Here is an 8,378-nt window from a genome sequence, read left to right as displayed (position 1 = left end):
GCTCACCGGTCTATAATTACCTGGATTCTCCCTGCTACCCTTCTTAAACAAGGGGACAACATTAGCAATTCTCCAGTCCTCCGGGACCTCACCCGTGTTTAACGATGCTTCAAAGATATCTGTTAAGTCCCCAGCTATTTCCTCTCTCACTTCCCTCAGTAACCTGGGATAGATTCCATCCGGACCTGGGGACTTGTCCACCTTAACGCCTTTTAGAATACCCAACACTTCCTCCCTCCTTATGCCGACTTGACCTAGAGTAATCAAACTTTTGTCCCTAACCTCAACATCCATAATGTCCCTCTCCTCGGTGAATACCGATGCAAAGTACTCATTTAGAATCTCACCCATTTTCTCTGACTCCACGCATAACTTTCCTCCTTTGTCCTTGAGTGGGCCAATCCTTTCTCTCGTTACTCTCTTGCTCCTTATATATGAATAAAAGGCGTTGGGATCTTCCTTAACCCTGTTTGCTAAAGCTATTTCATGACCCCTTTTAGCCCTCTTAATTCCTCGTTTCAGATTGGTCCTACATTCCCGATATTTTTCCAAAGCTTCGTCTTTCTTCAGCCTCCTGGACCTTATGTATGCTTCCTTTTTCCTCTTAGATAGTCTCACAATTTCACCTGTTATCCATGGTTCCCTAATCTTGCCATTTCTATCCTTCATTTTCACAGGAACATGTCTCGCTTGCACACTAATCAACCTCTCTTTAAATGACTCCCACATATCAAATGTGGATTTACCTTCAAACAGCTGCTCCCAATCTACATTCCCCAGCTCCTGCCGAATTTTGGGACAGTTGGCCTTACCCCAATTTAGCACTCTTCCTTTCGGACCACTCTCGTCTTTGTACATGAGTATTCTAAAATTATGGAATTGTGATCACTATTCCCAAAGTAGTCTCCTACTGAAACTTTAACCACCTGGCCGGGCTCATTCCCCAACACCAGGTCCAGTATGGCCTCTTCCCGAGTTGGACTATTTACATACTGCTCTAGAAAACCCTCCTGGATGCTCCTTACAAATTCTGCTCCATCTGGACCTCTAACACTAAGTGAATCCCAGTCAATGTTGGGAAAATTAAAATCTCCTATCACCACCACCCTGTTGCTCCTACATCTTTCCATCATCTGTTTCCATATTTGTACCTCTATCTCACGCTCGCTGTTGGGAGGCCTGTAGTGCAGCCCCAACATTGTTACCGCACCCTTCCTATTTCTGAGTTGTGCCCATATTGCCTCACTGTTCGCGTTCTCCATAGTGCCCTCCTTCAGCACAGCTGTGATATCCTGTTTGACCAGTAATGCAACTCCTCCATCCCTTTTACCTCCCTCTCTATCCTGCCTGAAGCATCGATATCCTGGGATATTTAGTTGCCAATCATGCCCTTCCCTCAACCACGTCTCATAATAGCAATAACATCATACTCCCAGGTACTAATCCAAGTCCTAAGTTCATCTGCATTACCTACTACACTTCTTACATTAAAATAAATGCACCTCAGACCACCAGTCCCTTTGCATTCATCATCTGCTCCCTGTCTGCTCTTTCCCTTAGTCACGCTCACTTCATTATCTAGTTCCTTACAGTCTTAGTTACTACCTCCTTACTGTCCACTGACCTCCTCATTTAGTTCCATTCCCCCTGCCACATTAGTTTAAACCCTCCACAACAGCGTTAGCAAAAGCACCCCCAAGGAAATAGGAATAGGAAAAAGACAAAAAAGGTAAGAGAAATTGAAAGAATACAGAAAAGTCTCAAAAATAGTGAAAAGACAGCAAGAGGCAGAAAATACAGGCAAAAGATAGATAAAGAAAAAATAGAAGGGAAAAAGTGGAGGGAAAGAAACAGACACACAGCAATTGCAGGCACCAGAAAGAGACAGAACGCCAGTCGGAGAGAAAGCCACAAAGAGAATCATACACATAGAAACACAGAAGAGAAACACAAAGAGAGATTGGGATTTAGAGAATAGGAGTGTAAGAGCGCAATTGAGAGAGAGGGATTGAGAGCGAGAAATTGAGAAGGAGATGGATTGAGAGAGTGCAGTTGAGAGAGAGGGACTGAGAGAGAGTTTGAAAGAGAGAAAGACAGTGTGAGAGAAAGAAACACACAGAGAAAAAAACATAATTAGAATGGGAGATTGAGAGAGAGAGAGATTGCGAGAGAATGAGTTTGAGAAAGAAATTTTGAGAGAGTGAGATCGAGGGAGAGATAGAGAGAGAAAGAGAGAGAGAGGAGAGAGAAGAACAGAAAGGGAGAAACACATGGAGAGAGAAAAACAGGGAGGGAGAGAGTGAAATTGAGTCAGAAGGAGGGAGAAAGACAAAGAGAGAGACAATAAAGATGTGATACTCAGCATTCTACGTGGTCTGCGCTCCATCGTTGGATTGTAACACCTCCCCCAACCCGTCTCCCCCCATCAGTTCGCCCTAAGAGAAAATATCCTGGGTAGGGGCATTGGGTTAGAATTGGGGGAAAGGGATAGGATTGGGACAGAGAGGCAGGGATTCAGACTGGACTCACACACACACTGAAATCAGCTCCAATTCACCTGGGCACATAGCCACAGAGACTGAGACACAGAAACTCACCTTCACATGGAAAGAAAGAATGGAGGCTGATGTTGAACTAATATATCCCAGAACCAGTCACTCAAACAGCCAAGCCACCCAAAGTACAGCTCATCCAAACAGCTCTCAGCTTCCTCTATCTGAACACTTCCTCCCAGGTTTGGGACAGTTCAATGTGAGTCTCTGTGTAAACAGGGAATGGGGGAGGGACGGATATTCCAGCCATATCCAAATGGACGATTCCAGACAGAAACCTGTCTGTCTGTGTCTCTCTCTTCCTCCACCAAAATCTCGTTCAAAGTGCAGAAAAGCTGCTATATTTTAAAACATGGAGAGGCCGGTTTGGATAATGGCCATTGGGCATAAATTGTATGAAATGTCTTTCATTTTTCACCTCCAGTTTCGAGAAAGTTCAGAAATTGCCTGAAGATATCTCAATTATGTTGTCTTGAAATTCTCGCAAACAGATTTTGCTGGAGAGGAGCATTTGACTGTTGCATAAACAAGCAGCATTTATTCAGATTTTTTATTCCACTGTGTGAAAAAGCCTTAAACGAGAGCCAGGTTAATGATACAGCCAAGAGAACTGTTACAACTGGTGACATTTCACACAACAATTCAGACCCATATTTACAGTTAAATCTGTCAATGATTGTTTGTACTTTATTTGGTGCTGCTGTATTTATGCATTACCCTGTATTCATTGGAAAAATCTTTCTTAACATTTGCCACTTTAATGTTACAAGGCTTTACAAAGCTGCAAAGTGGTCATTTAAAACAAATTGTATGAAAGATCTTCCACTTTTCACCTCCAGTTTACATAAAATTCAGCGATAACGACCTCCATATTCTGACTAAGAGTTTTTGCTGCTGCAGTAAAGTGTCACTTCTTTCCCTTTGCTTCCTGACTGTTTCTTTCCTCTGCTCTCCTGGGGTATTCGGAGGGATCGCTTGTCCAAATTCAGGAAGTTCCAGCTCCTCTGCAGCTGCTGTCCTGGAGAAAGTAATTACAAAGAACAAAGAAAATTACAGCACAGGAACAGGCCCTTCGGCCCTCCAAGCCTACGCCGATTCAAATCCTCTATCTAAACCTGTCGCCAATTTTCTAAGGGTCTGTATCTCTTTACTTCCTGCCCATTCATGTATCTGTCTAGATACATCTTAAAAGACGCTTTCATGCCCGCGTCTACCACCTCCGCTGGCAACGCGTTCCAGGCACCCACCACCCTCTGCGTAAAGAACTTTCGACGCATATCCCCCCTAAACATTTCCCCTTTCACTTTGAACTCGTGTCCCCCAGTAATTGAATCCTCCACTCTGGGAAAAAGATTCTTGCTATCCAACCTGTCTATACCTCTCATGATTTTGTACAATTGTATTTGTAATTGTATTCAAAATCTTGCCCTCAGCATGGAGAAATGAGGAGAGACTGTTTACACTAGTAGAGGAGTGAAACAAATAGTCAGGGAGTTGTTATGTTCAGGAATTCACTGTCTGACAGGTTTCTGAAAACAGATTCAATATTAACTATCAAAGGACAACGGGATCAAAACTTCAATTACTCTTAGTTTTCGTAGAGAAGATACCAGCATACAAAGAGAGATGAGAGAGAGATGCCACAACGTTAGTGATGAAGAACCCAACACAACTTATTTAGAGAGTTTTTATTTGTAAATGTTTGTCTGAGTTTGATTTGATGCTGTTGTTTTATTTATGCATGACCTTTAATCACTAACAATAATTTTCCAAACATGAACGACTTTAATGTTGCAAATGTTCACAAAGTTGGTAAACAGACATTTAAGACAAATTGTACTGAAATTATTTTGTTAAGCATCTCAAGATTACACATAGAAAATTCCTCAAACTTGTGGAAAACATCAAAATCAGTAACACAGAATCTCCCTGTCTCACTGCAGTTACTGACTCCCTCTCACCATCTCCATCTGCTGGTTTCCTGGCTCACTGCAGTTACTGCCCCCTCTCACAATCTCCATCTGCTGGTGTCCATGCCTCACTGCAGTTACTGACCCCATCTCACTATCTCCATTTGCTGGTCTCCATGTCTCACTGCAGTTACTGCCGCCTCTCACCATCTCCATCTGCTGTTGTTCCTGTGTCGCTGCAGTTACTGCCCCAACACCATTCCAGTGTTTGAAACACTTCAGCTCTTTCTATGATTTCACTAATTTAACAATGAGATTGAGAGGGTATGTCACTGCCTTCTTCAGCTCCTGTCTGAATTTGGTCTGGGTCACCGTGTAAATACATGTGTTAGTGCAGGAACTGAGAACCTGCAGCATCTTTGCTGTTTGTTCTTTAATAAATAGAGGGTCAGTGAGGGAGGAAAAATACTGAATATCTGCAATTCACGCATAAATGTTATACACAACCCAGGTCACCTATAACAGGATAAAACTGCCCGATATACTAAAGAGTAAAATAATTGATTTCCTGCGATTCTCCATCTCTGGGTCCTTGTGATTCTCTCCATTGCTGTGGCCCCGGAATCCTTTGCGCACTTTACTGGAGAATAAAATCCGTCTGACAGTCACAACATTGAGCAGCAGAACCAGAAAGACCGGGACACAAGGGGTTAAAATGAGGTGAAACAATTCAAATACCCCCCCATAAGGGGGAAGAATAGAAGCTCGGTTTATGGACACAACCCATGGGAACATAATCAATAATGGAATCTTGTTCTAGTGTAAAGTACCAGGGGACAGACTCTAAATAGCCCAGCACACTCACTGTTCCTGCAACCACAGCCGCCGTTTTCTCACTGCAATATTTTGTTTTCAGCTTCTCACAACAAATGGCCAAAAATCGATCAAAGGTGAAAGCGACTGTGAGCCAGACAGAAACAACTGTGGCTGCAGAAGCAGAACGTGAATGAGAGAACACACAGGAGTAATTCTCAGGAATGAATATGGAAAATAAATTGAAACAATCCAGCTCAATATGGGATTAGTGATGACGACCAGGAGATCAGACACTGCCATTCCCACCAGGTAAACAGTGATACATTTGGAGAGAACGCACTTTCCTCGGGACAGGATCACAATCGCCACCAAGTTAACTGGAAGAGAGAGAAAAGGAAGCAGAGGAATTATTGATCGGACCTGGAGACAAAGCAGCAGTTTCACCGGATCAGGGCTGAAATTTCCAGCTTTGTTGCTACATCGAGCAGCGAAAACTGATTCATTGACCTGGGCAGTGCTTTGCCACAGTGACATGTTTGAAAACACAGTTATTAATAATGAACTGGGAAATTGATACAGACAGTGAATAAAGTCAGCATCGGATCTACTGGAAGTTCTGAGTGAGGATGCAGTGCCAGTGGGGAAATGAGAAGGGGTTTCACAGAGATGGAATCCAATGGGTTAATTGGCAATTTGTCTCCGGACTGCTGGTTGGGAAGGTTTGGGGAGAGCGGGATGTGCAGTTGGTTTGTTGCACTGGGTTCAGGGAACCGATAGGAAATGTTACCAAATGGGAAAAGGCTGAAAACTGCAGCGCTGACTTTGAGTATCAGCCATGATCTAGAATTGTGGAGCAGGCTAGAAGGGCTGAATGGCCTCCTCCTGCTCCTAAGTTCCTGTATTCTTATCAGGTTGGACGAGGCAGCTGGAAGTGGAGCTAGTGAGTGAGATTGGTAGGGAGAGAAGGAAAGGGCATTTTGGAACAGGAGTGGAGACTGGATGAGATGGTTTGGGAAAGTCGATAAACTGAAACAATGGATGATGAGACTGAGGATTCAATACAGTGAGAGGAGAGGCTGGATTCACAGGGAGAGACTGCAGCAGAGTGTTAGAGGAAATCTAATCTACAGATCCCAGTAATACAACTCAATTAATACATTCAAGCAATAATCCCTGTGGTTATTGGTGTTGGAGAACAGTTCATTGTTTATACAATATAGTCAATATATTTAGTTTGTACAGGCAATTAAATATCAATTTAAATACATTTCTGACATCAGCCTCGCACTTTTTTGAATTCAGCAGTCACAGAGATTTTAAAGTGCTGTATTTAAATAATGCATTACCATCAGTGAAGAACTGATTCTATTCTGTTTATTCAGTCACTAAGTAAGACATAGGAACTTTCTCCAAAACAAAATGAGGACCTGACAGAAATCAACAGAGCCGATCAAGTCCAAGAGGAAAATGAACACAATCTGACAACAGACAACTTCAACTCCCAGTTTCTCTCACTAATTGTTCTGGACAGTCCAGCACTTTATGATAGTGAATTATTCACACTGCTGCTTCTTTCACTTTCTCTTTACTTCTGCTTATCTTTTCACTCAGTTTCGTTCTTCCTGCTCCATTTTCCTTCCCTATCTCTCTGGAGTACTCACACTCTACAAACTGTTACTTAATGCTGATTTTCACATCTGATTTATTCCGAACATTCTGCGCCTGTGTTCTGTTCACCAGCCCCAGGTCCAATGATTCTATTCTCAAAGTCAGTTTGTTCAATGGTCAAACCTCTGTGAATAATTTAATGTATCTACAGAACACTCAAGTCTCCACCTGTTCACCTACAATCTTCACTTCATCTACAATGCGTCGAATAAACAGGACCGAAAGCTTCTTCCAGACAAACCTCACAATCATTGAAATTACTTCTCCTGGAATTATAAAGTAATCAGTCAGAATGTGGGATTGTTTTTTGAATAAAACACCAACATCAGCGCTGCAGCTGATAATCTACATATAAATGGAAAAACCCTTAATTCCAACTGATAGAGTGTAAACCAACAATACATCACATCAATACTTTAGTCCAGTCTGTAGTCCAGTCACAGTGAAGGCTCCACACTTTTGCATAAAGTGGAGGGTGCTCCCTCTCTACGTATAAAGTGGAGTGAGCTCCCTCTCTAAATCTAAAGTGGACCGAGCTTCGTCTCAATGTATAAAGTGGCGGGAGTTGCATCTCTATGGATAAACTGGAGGGAGCTACCTCTCCATGTATAAAGTGGAGGGTGCTCCCTTTCTACGTATAAAGTGGAGGGAGATTCCTCTCTATGTATAAAGTGGAGGGAGATCCCTCTCTATGTATAAAGTGGAGGGAGATCCCTCTCGCTATATCAAATGGAGGGAACTCCCTCTCTATGTTTAAAGTGGAGGGAGCTCCCTCTCTATGTATAAAGTGGACCGAGCTCCGTGTCCACGCATATAGTGGATGGAGCTGCCTCTCTATGTGTTAGGTGGAGGGAGCTCCCTCTCATTATATGAAGTGGAGGGAGCTCCCTCTGTTGTGTCTAATGTGCACGTACTCTTAAAGAATCCGATTGGGGAAAGTATATCGATATTTTATTCACATACAAAATCATCAAATACAAGCTCTCAGTACTTGTACAATATCAAAACTCATCAAAGTACAAGCTCTCACTGCTTGTACAATATACTACCCGTCAAGTCGCGAGGAGATCAGTCTCGGACTCGCGGCTGCTGTTCTGTTGTCTGAGCCTTTGGCTCAGGCTATCTTCTCGTGTATTGTTCCCCGTGGTTCTCCTATCTTCCCGAGTTTCAGTCAAGGGTTAAATCTTGTTTCCAAGAACCTGCCCTCTTACTTACTCATAGGGGTCTGGTATAATGACATAATGATAATTCCTTATTTGGCTCAGTGAGAAACTGATCAAAACTTCACAGTTTCCCGTTATCTACAATGAGTCAGGTCTTATCCAGTATCCTTGACGTCCCCCTTTATTTGCTACATGAAAGACAGGGTCTGGTGTCATCAATATGTCTTATCTATACTGTTTATAATTCCTCGGCCATATGTGTGCTGTGG

The sequence above is a fragment of the Heterodontus francisci genome, unplaced genomic scaffold, assembly GCF_036365525.1.
Source record: "Heterodontus francisci isolate sHetFra1 unplaced genomic scaffold, sHetFra1.hap1 HAP1_SCAFFOLD_91, whole genome shotgun sequence".
Lineage (NCBI taxonomy): Eukaryota > Metazoa > Chordata > Chondrichthyes > Heterodontiformes > Heterodontidae > Heterodontus > Heterodontus francisci.
Note: the sequence above shows the minus strand (reverse complement) of the source record.